General features: G+C 39.8%; 1 protein-coding gene across 17 annotated transcripts in view; it reads right to left on the bottom strand.

Annotated features, from left to right (window-relative positions):
- Positions 1 to 15,442, bottom strand: part of VPS54 (VPS54 subunit of GARP complex) — a 122,580-nt gene that overhangs the window by 104,135 nt on the left and 3,003 nt on the right. For 2 of the 17 annotated variants that reach the window (XM_036334367.1, XM_036334366.1), the window contains exons 2-3: positions 13,868 to 13,976; positions 8,581 to 8,659 (exon numbers count right to left, since the gene is read on the bottom strand). The exons of 13 other annotated variants lie outside the window; for them this stretch is intronic. The gene's annotated coding sequence lies outside the window, so the exon portion shown is untranslated. The remainder of the gene's footprint in view (positions 1 to 8,580; positions 8,660 to 13,867; positions 13,977 to 15,442) is intronic. 2 more of the 17 variants (XM_036334368.1, XM_036334370.1) reach the window with 1 other exon arrangement.

Here is a 15,442-nt window from a genome sequence, read left to right as displayed (position 1 = left end):
GCAGGGTAGGTTCCCAGTGGGGACTGTGCAAGGGATAGCCAATCAGTGTTTCTCTCTCATTGATGTTTCTATCTCTCTCATCCTCTCCCTTCCTTTCTCTAAAATCAATAAAAAAAAACTTTTTAAAAAATCAGAGAAGGATAAATAAAGATGACCTTAACCTTCTAAAGACAGTGGCTTAACCTTCTCAATTGTGGCTGCAGACAGTCACCTAGGAAGATTTAAAAACAACAACATTATCTTGTTTGAATAATATAACCTGCCTTTCTAAAATTTGATTTTAGATCATTACCTTTCACATAACCCAGTATAATATACCACTTAAGTAAACTGGCCATAAAATGAATTAGATCTCTGTGACCTAGTTGTGTGACCTTTGACAACTTTGTTACCCTCCTAAATCTCAGTTTCCTCATTTGTAAAATGAGACAGCAATAGTATCTTCCTCATAAGAATGTTGTAAGATTTAAATCAAATATAACTCACATAACCTATGTAAGTTCATGACACAATACTTGGCACACAGTACACATTCAATAATCATTGCAATTACTACAATTTCTTATTATTAAATATCGTATTATACATTAGGACTATGCCATACAAAGTTTTAAAACAGGAGTGGTATAGGTAAACACCGGTACTGGCCGCATCCCACAACCACATAAAAATTACAACTAAAATACAGAACAACCATCATTCAGAACCACCTGAAAGCTGGCTGAATGGAAGTCTTACAACTAAAGAAGAAGAAAGCACACTGAAACTGATAGGAGGGGAGGTGGCTCAGAGTGGGCTGGTCCGACAACCACATGTGGCATTTTTTTAATCAGGAGGGATATCTCCAAGGCTTCCTATGGGGGTCCAGCCCCACACCAGACCCCCAGTTATGGGGAAGAGAAGTCCCCATAACTTTAGGCTGTAAAAACCAGCAGGAATTGTGGCTGAGTGACATACAGGCTGCTGTACACCCAGGTGTTCCCCTTAATAGACAGCACATGAAATTACTCGGCCTTGATCCCTCTGAGTTCCAGTGCTAGGCAGCTTTGGGGGACCCAGACACATACAGGGAGAAACTGGATTTTCTGGCATCAGGGCACGAACTCAGGGGCAGCTTTGTCCCAGACAGGGATACTCACAGGGGTCATAGTTCCGGTGCTGGGACCTCCCCTGTCGCAGGGCTAACTGGCAGCCATATCTGAGTCTCCATCAGCAGGGCTCACACTGTTTGCTCCACCCTGGTGATTCCCGGTGACCCCATCCCATCCAATTTGCAGTCCCACCCAAGTTCTTTACAGCAGCTTTTCCACATCAATGGTCTGTCCTTGCTCAGGCTTCAGACTTTGCTAAAATCTCTCACACAACCTGAAGCTGGTATTAGTGTGCCCCAAACCTATCAATAAAAGGTTCAAGACCTGGCACTAGTACCAGCCTGCCTTGCTTCACAGCCCTTGCCTGGGCACTTCCACACCCAATACAAATAGCAGCCATCTGCAGATCTTTCTGTAGCTCCTACTGGGTGGCTCCAGGCAATGGCAGGCTTTGCACCTCCCTGGAGGCCCTAGAGCCAGTGCACCCAGTAGACAGCTTCAGACCATACCAGACTACAATTCTTCACATACACAAGCAACACACTCAAGGGGCAGACTCAGTGAGCACCAAAGCCTCACTGAAGCAAGTCCTGCTCCATAGGGGTGTCTCCTGCACAGCAGCTCTCCCACTGTAGTTGCAGCTGGTCCTCAGAGCCAATTGGCCTAGAGGTCAATTCATCCCAGTGAGCCATCAGCAATCAAGGCTCAACTACAAGACTGTGCACATAGCCCACAAAGAGTGCCCAGCTCAGATGACTAGGGAGGCTGAGCCACTGGGCCCTGCAGGACACCTATTACACAAAGCCACTCTACTAATTCCAGGAGACATAGCAGCTCTACCTAATACATAGAAACAAACACAGGGAAGCAGCCAAAATGTGGAGAAAAAGAAACATGTCACAAATGAAAGAAATGGAGGCAAGCAAACTATTGGATACAAAGTTCAAAACCACAGTTATAAGGTTACTAAAGGATCTTCATAAGAGCTTCAAGGGACTTAATGAGACTTTCAAAGATCTTAGTGAGAATGTCAGACATGAAAAAAAAAAAACCAGTCAGAAATTAAGCATACACTAACTGAAATGAAGAATATACAAGGATTCAACAGTAGAGTAGAGGATTCCAAGAATCAAATCAATGATTTGGAATATTAGGAAACAAAAAACACCCAATCAGAAGATAGCAAAAAGAAAAAAGAATCCAAAAATATGAAGATAATGTAAAGAGCCTCTGGCACAACTTCAAGTGTACCAACATTCACATTATGAGGGTGCCAGAAGGAGAACAGAGAGCAAGATACTAAAAACCTATTTGAAGAAATAATGGCAGAAAACTTCCCCTACCTGGTGAAAGAAATAGACTTACAAGTCCAGGAAGTGCAGAGAGTCCCAAACAAAAGGAACCCAAAGAGGTCTACACCAAGACACATCATAATTAAAATGCCAAAGGTTGGGGGGGGGGGGGGGTGGAGGGTCAATCAGGGAAAAAGGAGACATATATAAAACTTTAAACAATAAAAAAAGAAAAGCCAGAGGTTAAAGACAAAGAGAGAATCTTAAAAGCAGCAAGAGAAAAGCAGTTCGTTACCTAAAAGGGAGCACCCAAATGACTGTGTGCTGATTTGTCAACAGAAACTTTGTGGGCCAGAAGGGAGTGGCAAGAAATATTCAAAGTGATGAATAGCAAGGAGCTACACCAAGATTACCCAGCAAAGCCATCATTTAGAATGATAGTCAGACATCCCTCTCGCAATCCGCTGGCTCCTAACCGCTGCCTGCCTGATCTCCCCTAACCACTCTGCCTGCCAGCCTGCTCACCCCCAAATGCCCCCCCCCCCCTTGCTGGCCTGCTCACCCCCAACTGCCCTCCATTGCCGGCCCAATCACCCCTAACCGCCTCTGCCTCAGCCCCGCCACCATGGCTTTGTCCTGAAGGTCTCCCAGTCTAATTAGCATATTACCCTTTTATTAGTATAGATATGCATCACCTATGGACACAAACAATAGGGTGGTGAAGCCCTGGCGCAGGGGCAGGAACCAGGTGGAGGGGGACAATGGGAGGAGGGGGGAAAAGGGACATCTGTAATACTCTCAACAATAAAGACTTTTTTTAAAAGTTTTAAAACAATTTCAACTTTAGGATCCTGAGCCTTCCCTTTGATGTCCTTTGCTTGAGTGACCCTAGTTTGGGGGTAGAGAGAGAAAAGAGAGAGCAAACCAATATGGGAAGATATAATCTAATATTAGAAAAGTAACCAAGCATAGAATAGTGGTCCTCAAATCCATGCTTAAAGGAAAGAAAAAATTAGATTCAATTGTTGCTAGATATGTGTTTATTGCCATTTTATTGTTCATATTTTTTCTTTCCTTTAACTAGCATTGTCCTGGACAATGATGACAAAACTAGAAAGCATGGTGGCCTAGAACAGAAGCTATTTTGATAACACAAACTGTGCTTGTGGGAGAAAAGAGGGATGAGGAGGCAGAGATGCTGGAAATAATGCTATAGAAGACATTTAAATAAAGGCCAAAGTTGAATCCTTGGGAGTGGAGTGGATGAAATAAAAATTACAATCTCTGAGTTGGATGGCTCAACTTTCTACTTAATACATGAATCCTTTTTACAAGAGGTCTCTCTGCCTGAAAGCCTTCAATAATGGAGAATTGACTATTTCAAAAGCAGATTATTGCTATAAAACAACTATATTGCTTTAGGAAAAAAATTATTTCTTGTAGTGAACAGAATCCTGCTTCTATTCAATGACATAGAGTAAATAATGCTAGTCACAGGCAAGTAATATTACAAAGGGACAAAGTTTGGGGAAAGAGGGCTAATGAGAGCTCAGAGCAGGGGGTGGGCAAAAATACACTTAAGAGGAAAGGAAGAAAGCTATCAGAAATACAATCCTTACAAGAGCCAAAGAAAAAGTGTCCAGGAGAAAAGGGTGAACAGTAGTGTCAACATGCTGCAGAGAGAGCAAGATCAAGGAAATTACTAACTTCAAAAAAGGCTACTGGATTAGAACAAATTTAGGACAGTGGTTGGGACAGAAGCCATTCCACAATAGGTTAAGTAAGAGATGAAGTAATAAAGGCAACAAGATCAACATCTCTTTGATGGTGAAAGAAAAGAGACTAACAGTTGAGCAAGAATATTTTAGGCCATGGGAAACCTGAGCATATTTGTAGGCAAACAGCAAGAAACCAACCAAAGTATGAGATTAAAAAGGAACAAAGAGGTGGAGAAAGGAGATGAGGAAGAGGAAAAGTTAGATACACATGGGAAGGGGTGGGATTGGGGGGAGGGATGGAGGCAGAGAGAAAGAGACTAATCACACACCCAGCAACTATGAGGCACTTTAGGCTATGCCCCACCCTCAAGAAAGACAGGACTCTGTCAAGGCAACAGAGAGAAAATGAACAAGCTAATCCAGAAAAGTTGCCTTCCACCCTTACTCCCCCATCTAATTGCCCTTAAGGGAGTGGGGGGAATCAGCTGGAATTTGAACAAACCTGGATTGCCTCACTCCCACTACTAGTTCTAAAGTTTCTGTGCTGTCCTAAGATCAAAGAGTGCAATGAAAATATGTTATCAATTAAAGAAGTAAAGGCAGCAGGAGAAAGGGAACCAATGTTAAGACAGTAAGAAAAATTACTACTACATCATCACTAATTGGACTAAATACTATACAGTTCATAATTGCTTGTTTTTATTCAAATTATTTTGTTGGTCTTCTAAAAACATAGCAAGAAACATATTTCTAAATGAATAGTGAATGAATGAATCTATGATCCTTATTGTGTGGATAAATATACAGGTTCAAGAGTAATAGGTTTCAAGACCATTTAAGCCCAGCTGGTGTGGCTCAGTGGTTGGGCATTGACCTATGAATCCGGAGGTCACAATTCAATTCCCTGTCAGGGCACATACCTGGGTTTTAGGCTCGATCCCCAGTAGGTGGTATGTAGGAGACAGCCGATCAATGATTTCCTCTCATTATTGATTTTTCTATCTCTCCCTCTCCCTTCCTCTCTGAAATCAATAAAAAAATATTTTTAAAAAGATCATTTAACTAGTTAACTGTGAAGATGGTAGTTGCATTCAGATCTGATTTTTTTTTTTTTTTTTGGTTAATCCCCACCTGAGGATATTTTTCACCGATTTTTAGAGAGTGGAGAGGGGGAGACAGAGAGAAACATCAATGTGAGAGAGACACATGGATTGGTTGCCTCCTACACACACCCCCACCAGGGCCAGGGAACCTACCTGCAACCGAAGTACATGCCCTTGACCAGAATCGAACCTAGGACCCTTCAGTCACTCCATCCACTAAGCCAGTGGTTCTCAACCTTCCTAATGCCGCGACCCTTTAATACAGTTCCTCATGTTGTGGTGACCCCCAACCATAAAATTATTTTCGTTGCTACTTCATAACTGTAATTGTGCTACTGTTATGAATCGTAATGCAAATATCTGATATGCAGGATGTATTTAGGCGACCCCTGTGAAAGGGTCGTTCGATCCTCAAAGGGGTAGCCACCCACAGGTTGAGAACCGCTGCACTAAGCCAAACCGGCAAGGACCAGATCTTCTGATTTTAATTTCATGCCTCTGTCTCTACATTACACTGCCTTTCAAAAAAAACCCCAAACAGTTATTTCACTACTGCCTCCCATACATTTCAGTGCTTTCTTCTTTTTTTCCTTATCAGATCAATTACTGATCCAATAATTTTTACAGTAATAAATATCATTTATGTCCATCTTATGTTAAAAATAAAGGTAGCGATAATTAGCATCTGATTGTGATACCAATTTTTTAATACTTTATTTTTTCAGTTACAAAGAATTTTATAAAACTGGGACTGCTAGAAAAACATTCTTCAAGTAAAGAGACACTATACATTTTCATTAGTATCATTTAATATATTTTCTTAGCAAAGGGATAAATCTTGAGCTGCAATGTGGAATAAATATGCTGCCAGGGGCCATCATTTTAACACTTTCAACAGTAAATGTGTTCCAAATTATAAACAAATAACTTACTAATGAACTTTTATAACATCTATTTGTAATTTGAGAAAATATGCATGAAGTGGGAAATATTTTTACACTGGAGCTGGATGGAGGTAGCAATTTTTTATACAATGAATTTAAATTTAGTAAAAAAGAAAAATTCAATACTCAATGCTATTTTTCTTAAAAGCAAACAAAAAAATGGCAAACTTGATTTCCCAAAATATAGAAGTACTGATATAGTCAAGAAAAAAAAAGAACCATACTGTAATGTCCTACCAAAGACTGACTTAACAGAAATCAGTAGAGGTTGTTATTTTTAATCACAGAAATTTAAAATATCTCAAATGTCTTATATTTTAAAAAGTCCTTCCCACAATACTTTTGGAATTTCAAGAGTCAATTTCCAAAAAATGGTATAATTGAGCTTCTTTTACAGCATACACACAACAAATAAACTCATATACTATTAGTTATAAGATTTGTCACCTGACAAAATCTAGTTTAATCACTATTTTTAAAAGTACTTACATTTTTTTAAAAATATATTTTATTGATTTTTTACAGAGAGGAAGGGAGAGAGATAGAGAGCTAGAAACATCGACGAGAGAGAAACATTGATCAGCTGCATCCTGCACATCCCCTACTGGGAATGTGCCCGCAACCAAGGCACATGGGACCCCTCAGTCCGCAGGTCGACGCTCTATCTACTGAGCCAAACCGGTTTCGGCAAAAGTACTTACATTTTTAAAAATTATGTATCATATACATTTTTGCTGACAATCTCAAATAATGAAGCTAAAATTTAAGCATAAATATCTGGGCTTTCAAAAATACTAACAAATTAAGGCTGTCATAAATAAGTACCTGTCTACTCATCTTAGACATTAAAGAGTATGGAAGAAACTAAAGAAACCCAGAAAATAAGAACAAAGTTGTACTAATCTACTTGGTTTTTCTTTATACTCTCACTTGATATTTATGATACCCTGTGCTTTGCAGTTAATTCTGACTACATATTTCCTGAAGTTCTATATTTATGTTTAATTTAGTGACAAGATTAAATAATAAGAGATAATCTTGGCTAGAAGGATAAAAAATATAACTTTGTAATATTAAATTTAAACATTTTAAATGGCTATAAATAAGTGGCATTTTACCCTGACTGGTTTGGCTCAGTGGATAGAGCGTCGGCCTGTGGACTGAAGGGTCCCAGGTTCGATTCCAGTCAAGGGCATGTACCTTGGTTGCAGGCACATCGCCAGTAGGGGGCGTGCAGGAGGCAGCTGATCAATGTTTCCAACTTTCTATCCCTCTCCCTTCCTCTCCGTAAAAAAACAATAAAATATATTTTTAAATAAAAATAAATAAATAAATAAATAAGTGGTATTTCATGTGTGATATCTTTATCAGGAATAAATTTTCAAAAATATCCTCAAAAACAATAAATATGTATATATTTGGAATCTAGATACTATTCAAAATAAAAGCAATGTTTTTTTTTTCCAAGGCACTTATCAGACTTAATATACTAAAGCAGTGGTTCTCAACCTTGGCTGTACATTAGAATCACCTGGGAAGATTCTAATGTGCAGCCAAGGTTGAGAACCACTGTACTGAAGTAACATGATAGAGCAGCCACTGAAATTAAGAGTCCACAGGCCTAGGGCTGACAAAACTGTACTACAATAAAAATCAGTCACTAGCATGAAAAAAATTCAATGAAAACCAAATATAAACTTGGATGCTTTATTTTATTTCTTTGTGTCATTGATGACTATATTACTTATGACATCACCTCTACACTCCTCCGCATTATTTGGGTCTCTTAGCCCAGGTCAGCCTTACTAGCTTCCCTACTTAGCTTAGATCCCATGGTCAATTATATCCCAACAGTCTCCCTTATATCTTCAATTATCTTCTCCCCTCATCCATCTTCAATACAACCTCTTTGCTTTGTTCCTGGCTGCAGAACACTGCCAGAGAAAAACTATGTAAAACATGCAAACTATAAATCTGTAAGTTCCAATCTCAGATGAAGCCCTTCTCAGCATCCTTTCACTTACTGTGAAACCCTTCTTGTTCCCAGTTCCCAGAGTATTTATAATAAACTTTCAGCACTCTCATGTCCCCTAGCTTTCCTTCATCAATTCCATGCTTAAAAAGTAATCTTTTTACTTCATACCCTCCCCCAAAAAAGTCCTTACATCTGACTTCTCCCCTTCATATCCAAACATATCTAATTCTCACTTTTACACAACTCATAACTTTCTGAGGTATAGCACAGATGTCTACTCTTTTCCAGTGTTAATCCCCCAACCAACTGTTCTTAATCTCACTTCTTCCCAATTCATACAATTTATTCTATTACATATTCCCTCACACAAATTTAATCTCATCAGCCCATCAAAAAAAGTTCAAGCACTAAATTTAAGTTCTTTCTCTCAACTCTATCTCCCCAAGCTACTTCTTACCTCCTCTTCATTGGTAAACTTGTAGTCTCTTTAGTCTACCTCCTTAGCAATGTCTTCCATTTCCAGCACTCACTTGGCTCTGGAAAACGTAAAGAATGGCCTGATTTTTAAATTCAATTTCTTATATTCAGTCTTCACTTAACCTGATCTCACTGCCTTCAAAAGTCAATGAAAATAATAAATGTAGATGGAATGAAAGAATTAGAAAGTTACCATGTTTAATCATCCAATACAATGAGTGATTCAAACAAGGTTCATTAATGGATGCTAAATCCACTGGTTTAAAGGGTTGTTAGGAACAGGATATTTACATGTCTACAAAGTATCATCCTATGAGTTATTTAAACAAACAGTCAAGAGATCTATCAGTTCCCACCTTTACCAAGTGATCAAGCTTGAATCACCAACAGGGGGACAGGCTTATGTTATGTGCTTCTTGAAGTGATAAAATGGTACGTATACATATGATCTTTGTGGTATTCTTTTTTTTCCAATTTTTTTTCTTTTTTTTTATTTCAGAGAGGAAGGGAGAGGGAGAGAGAGATGGAAACATCAATGATGAGAGAGAATCATTGATCGGCTGCCTCCTGCATGCCGCACACTGGGGATGGAGCTTGCAACCCAGGCATGTGCCCTGACTGGGAATCAAACCTGTGACCTCATGGTTAATAGGTTGACACTCAACCACTGAGCCATGCCGGCCAGGCCTTTGTGGTATTCTTGCCAGAAATATCTAATCATGAAGAAAAAGATTAATTCAGAATATGGAATATACTTGAGGACAAATGCCTTTACTTTTCAAAAGAGAACACAAGGAAAAGAGGGAGGCAGTGGGACTAGTCCAGATTGAGGGAGACTAAAGAGACATAACAACCAAATGTGTGAACCTTGACTGAATCTTGTATTGAGGGTGGGGGGAGCTATAAAGAATTTTGAGAGAAATAAGAAAATTCTAAGTATGGACTCAATGTTAAATAATGTTGTTGAGCAACTGTTGTTATTTTTAGATGTCATATGGTATTGTGGTTGTGTAAGACAATGTCTCAGTAATAGGAAGATGCATACTTACATATGTAGGGGTGAAGCATCATGATATCTACATTCTATTTTCAGATTTGACAAAAGGAAAATGTGTGTGTGGAGGTCTTCACTCTACTATCCTTTTGACCTTTCTGTGGGTTTAAAATTTTTGAATAATAATAAACCAATGAAAGTTTACCAAGAACTGAAGATAAGTAGAAATGTGACAGACAAATGGAAGGGAGGAAGAACGTGACAAGGAAAACATTCCAGGAACAGGAACTATGTGCAAAGGCTTGGAGGGAAGAGAGAGCCTATTGCCAGAAACTACAAGTCAGTCAGTATTTCTGAGAAAGTTATATACAGTGGGGTCTTGACTTAAGAGTGTCCCGACTAACGAGTTTTTTGAGATACCAGCTGTCTCTCAGCCGATTTTTTGCATTGAGTTGACAGAGTAATTTGAGTTAACGAGCTCCTTAACGAGCTCAGCCTAGGAAAGAATTAAACTCGTAAGTCAAGGCCCCACTGTATTGGGGGGAAGGAGGTAGTTATGGAGAGTCATTAAACTGGAGAGATAAGTTGAGAAAATAAATGAATTTATAAATTTGTTAGAAATAATAAGAAATATGGATTTCATCTTGAGAATGAAAGTCACAGAAATAATTTAGTTGCCCGTTAGAAAGATCCCTGATTATAGCACAGAGAATGTATGTACTAGTATTAGAGAAATCTAAGACTAGAAGAGACCAGATAGTAAACATGCAATAATCTAGTTGAGAGATGAGTGCAGCCTAACCTCAGATAATGGTAGAAAAGATGGAGAAAACTAGATAGATTCCAGATCATTCTGCAGTTCTAGCCTCTTTTCAGTATCTCACACCCAAATTTATAACTGCCTACTGGGCATCTTCCCTTACAAGTCTCACAGATACCTAAAATTCAATACATCCAAAACTTAAACTCATCTACCATCTTTACTCCTCTCTTCCACCTGCCAATAATTTAATCCTTCTCTAGCTAGTTAATGGCAACACCAATTATGCAGTTTACCAAGCTGGAAACTGTAGAGCAGAGGTTCTCAACCTGTGGGTCGCGACCCCTTTGGAGGTCGAATGACCTTTTCACGGGGGTCACCTAAGACCATAAAAACACATATATAATTACATATTGTTTTTGTGATTAATCACTATGCTTTAATTATGTTCAATTTGTAACAATGAAATTGGGGGTCATCACAACATGAGGAACTGTATTAAAGGGTAGCGGCATTAGGAAGGTTGAGAACCACTACTGTACCGCCTCTTGACTCTCTCTAACCTCTTTACATTCTTCAATTTCTATACCAACTTGGACTGTCCGTTGGATTCTACTTCCAAAATTCATTACAAATTCATGACTTGCTCTCCATTCCAACTGCCACTACTCTAGTTCACAGTTTTAATTGCGGATTAGACTACTGTGAGAGTCTCCTACCAAAAGTCTTTCTCTGTTCCTAATCTCAACTTCAGAACCATCTTTCTAAAATTCAGATCTGATTAGATCACTCTCTTTAAGTATTCTTTGACAGTGGTATATATCAAGTCTATCAAGTCTAAAATCTTCACAAACTGAGCCCAATCTACCCTTCAGGTTAGCCAACTTGAAAGAAAAAACACACAAACAAACCAGGGCATCAACTTTCTTGACATAATTATTTTGATTTCTAAATTTTACTTTACATACTCCACAGGAAAAAACTCATAAAATATGATGCATCATTACAATATTCATATTCAAACACCCACTCTCTGAACTTCCTTTCAGTCAAAAAGCCAACCATTTGCACATAAAATTCTCCAAATTGGTGGCATTTTTTTCCCCCTGAAAAATTCCCACTTTCTATAATCCAATTTTTTAAGTCTGCCATATTTTTTTTAATTTATTTTTATTTATTTTAGAGAGGGAGAAAGAGAAGGAGAGAGAGGGGGAGAGGGAAAGGGAGGGGAGAAGAAGAGAAAGAGATAGAGATAGAGGTAGACATAGAGATAGAGATAGAGAAAAAAAAACATGGTTTGCTTGTCTGCGGCAGGTGCCCCAACGGGGATCAAACAGGCAATCTAGGTATGTGAGCTGACCAGGAATCAAACCCAAGACCTTCCAGTACACAAGATAGAAGACACTCCAACCAACTGAGCCACACTGGCCAAGGCAAGTACACCATATATTAAGTTCACCACTTGACTTATTCTGAATACTGTCTCAAACTATTCTACCCTCATGCTACCCCAGAAAAATATCACTGAAAAGCTCCAGCTCTGCTTACCTGCAGTCTTACTTTTGTATGACTGTGAAGGAGAGTTACCCGGTTAACAAAATTGTAAGAGATTAGATTTCCCCCCATTCATTTCATGTATTTTAGTTAATTCAATTTTAAATGCTACAGAACAAACTATGGACCACTGGACATGTTGAAAAATAACAGAAAAGGAAACAAGTCTAAAAAGATAGATTTTACAAATAGTGGGTAGGTTTAAAACCTTTCTTCAGGCAAATCTTCACATTTGAAGAGCACTTATCAGTGGTAGAAAAAAACCCTTCAGACCTAAAGGAAGGCATGAATAGCAAATGAAGACAGACAGAATTATTCCCAACAAGGGAATTAATCCAGATAACTGTAGCTTACTCTCAAAAAAAGGCTAAAATATTTTTGTACAAATAAGTAACTTCTACAAAATTTAATTCTGAAATTATATGTTTTCAAATAGCGTATTTTGAAAACAAGGTAACCTTTTCTTGATAACTTAATTTCACCATTATAATAATCAGTTTTATACTCTTTTATAACAGTGATACTCTCAGGTGCTACTAAAGGAAATCAGTTTGTCCTTATATTAAAGAGCTTCTAATTATGGTAATAATACTAGTTCTTTTGCTAGTTTGTTATCAATATATTTTTAGAATTTCTCTCTTCTCTCTAGAGAGGCTGCTAGCAGTCACTGTTCTCTGCCTTGCTATCTATATTATTCCTGCCTTTGGCACCTTCTCTATCCCCTTCTATTTTGATTCTTCTGAAACAAGTAACTAACTTTTTTAAATTGAGGTATCTATATATATATATAAAAGCCTAAGCAACCATCGCAACCGAACGGATGACCAAACAGGCTGTGTGGGGCAACCAGGCTGGCAGGGGGGTTAGTGAGGGACTGCCAAACGACTGAGCAGCAGGCTGCATGGGGCAACAAGGCTGGCAGGGGGGTTAGTGAGGAACAGCCAAACGACTGAGCAGCAGGCTGCATGGGGCAACAAGGCTGGCAGGGGGGTTAGTGAGGAACAGCCAAACAACTGAGCAGCAGGCTGCATGGGGCAACAAGGCTGGCAGGGGCGTTAGTGAGGGACTGCCAAACGACTGAGCAGCAGGCTGCATGGGGCAACAAGGCTGGCAGGGGGGTTAGTGAGGAACAGCCAAACAACTGAGCAGCGGGCTGCGTGGGGTGACCAGGCCAGCAGTGGGGTTAGTGAGGGACGACCAAACAACTGAGCAGCAGGCTGCAAAGATGGCGGCACCCTAAGCCAATAAGGAGGGAATATGCTAATTGAATGCCACACCCTCAAAGATGGCGGTGCCCACAGCCAATAAGAAGGGAATATGCTAATTGACTGCCAAACCCTTAAAGATGGCAGTACTCACAGCCAATAAGGAGGGCATATGCTAATTGACTGTCACGCCCTCAAAGATGGCAGTGCCCACATCCATAAGATGGCACCACCCAGGCTCCTCAGCCCTGCTGGGATGGCAGGCCTGCAGCAAGGCCAGGCCCACCCCCAGACAGGCCCGGCCGCTCTGCAAGCCTGCCTCCGGAGTCCCCCAGTCCCTTCAGCCCCCCAGTTGCCCAGGGCCGCCTGAGGCGCAGGTAACTAGGGCCGGCCGAGGCTTGTGCTGCCGGCAGTGGCAGCAGCAGAGGTGTGATGGGGCGTTGCCTTTCCCTGATCGCCTGGTCACCTCCCGCCCCTGAGGGCTCCCAGACTGTGAGAGGGGGCAGGCCGGACTGAGGGACCCCCCCCCCCCCCTCAGTGCATGAATTTTCATACACCAGGCCTCTAGTAATTGATATAACAATGGTTTCAGGTATAGTAACTAACTATTACACACAGGTGTTTTATAGTTGACATAGCACCTTAACACTCATTACCTCATTCAATTCTCACAATAACCTTATAATGCAGTAATTATCATTATTCCTATTTTATAGATGAGAAAATTGAGGCTCAGAAAGATTGAATAATTCACCTAAGGTCATAAAGCAGGTACATAGCAAAAGTGATCCCACTGTCAATCTTTTCTTCTTTCACCACCAAATTGAGCTGTTAAAAACAAATTAAAGAGCCAAAACTGGGGCCTATAAGAAAAAAAGATGACATTCATGTATAAGTTTTAAAACATTTTGGACATTAATTTTAAAACAGCCTACTTCTCTTTTCTTTGGCAGTTGATGCTACCATGAAAAAAAAATAACTTCTAGATAAACTACTACTATACTGTGTTTATTTCCAATTTCAAAAAAACCTATGCTCCAGTAACCAACAATTCAAAACATAATAGTTCAAATTTACAGTAAAATAAAGCTGCCATTTCCAGGGAAACATTTTTTTTTCTTCACAGAGGAGGTAGAAGAGGGTATAGCGGGGATAAATGGTGATGGAAGGAGACTTGACTTGGGGTGGTGAATACACAGTATAATATATAGGTGATGTATTATAGAATTGTACACCTGAAACCTATATAATTTTATTAACCAATGTCACCCCAATAAATTCAATAAATAAACAAATTTTTCTTCAGGTTTGAAGACAAAACAAACTAAAGAATACCTTCATTGAGAGAAAGACAAATATCACATGATCTCACTTATATGTGGAATCTAATGAGCAAAATAGATCCAGAGACATACTAGTAGAAGCATGAGATAGACTGTAGAATCTCAGAGGGAAGGCGGAGGTGGGTGGGTGAGATCAGGTGGGTGGGGGAGGTGGATGGGAAGAGGTCAACCAAAGAACTTGTATGCATATATGCATAACAGACAATATGGGGCAGGGGATGGGGTGTGCTAGAAGGGGTCAATGGAGGAAAATGGGGGACATATGTAATACGTTCAACAATAAAGATTTAATTTTTTTAAAAAAGAATATCTGGCCCTGACCAGTTTGGCTCAGTGGATAGAGCATTGGCCTGCGGACTCAAGGGTCCAGGGCTCGATTCCAGTCAAGGGCATGTACCTTGGTTGCGGGCACATCCCCAGTGGGGGGTGTGCTGGAGGCAGCTGATCGATGTTTCTCTCTCATCGATGTTTCTAACTCTCTATCTCTCTCCCTTCCTCTCTGTAAAAAAGAAAGAAAGAAAGAAAGAAAGAAAGAAAGAAAGAAAGAAAGAAAGAAAGAAAGAAAGAAAGAAAGAAAGAATGAATATGTGTTGAGTCATAGATTTCCTTTTACTTTTCTCTCAACTGCCTCCCCCTACAAAGAAAGTTGCTAGAGAACCTAAAGGGTTAACCTGATCCACCAATCAGTGTCCACAGAGTATTTTACCACCAGCTCAGGCCCTTGCCAAAATCATGCAAACCATGGTTTAGAACAATACTACTGCCATTTTGGGTCAGATAATTCTTTCTTGCGTGGGTAAGGTAAGATATGTTCTGTTCAATGTAGGATGCTTATCAATATTTCTTGGCTGGATGCCAACAGCACCCCACCTTCAACTGTGATAATAAAAAATGTTTCCAGACACTGCCAGATGTCCCTTGGAGGCAAAATCACTCCTGCTTGAGAACCACTGGTTTAGATGTTAGGGCCCTGGGTCTTTAAAAAT

The sequence above is a fragment of the Myotis myotis genome, unplaced genomic scaffold (assembly GCF_014108235.1).
Source record: "Myotis myotis isolate mMyoMyo1 unplaced genomic scaffold, mMyoMyo1.p scaffold_m19_p_14, whole genome shotgun sequence".
In the NCBI taxonomy this organism is placed as follows: domain Eukaryota; kingdom Metazoa; phylum Chordata; class Mammalia; order Chiroptera; family Vespertilionidae; genus Myotis; species Myotis myotis.
Note: the sequence above shows the minus strand (reverse complement) of the source record. Positions and strands in the feature narration are given on the sequence as shown.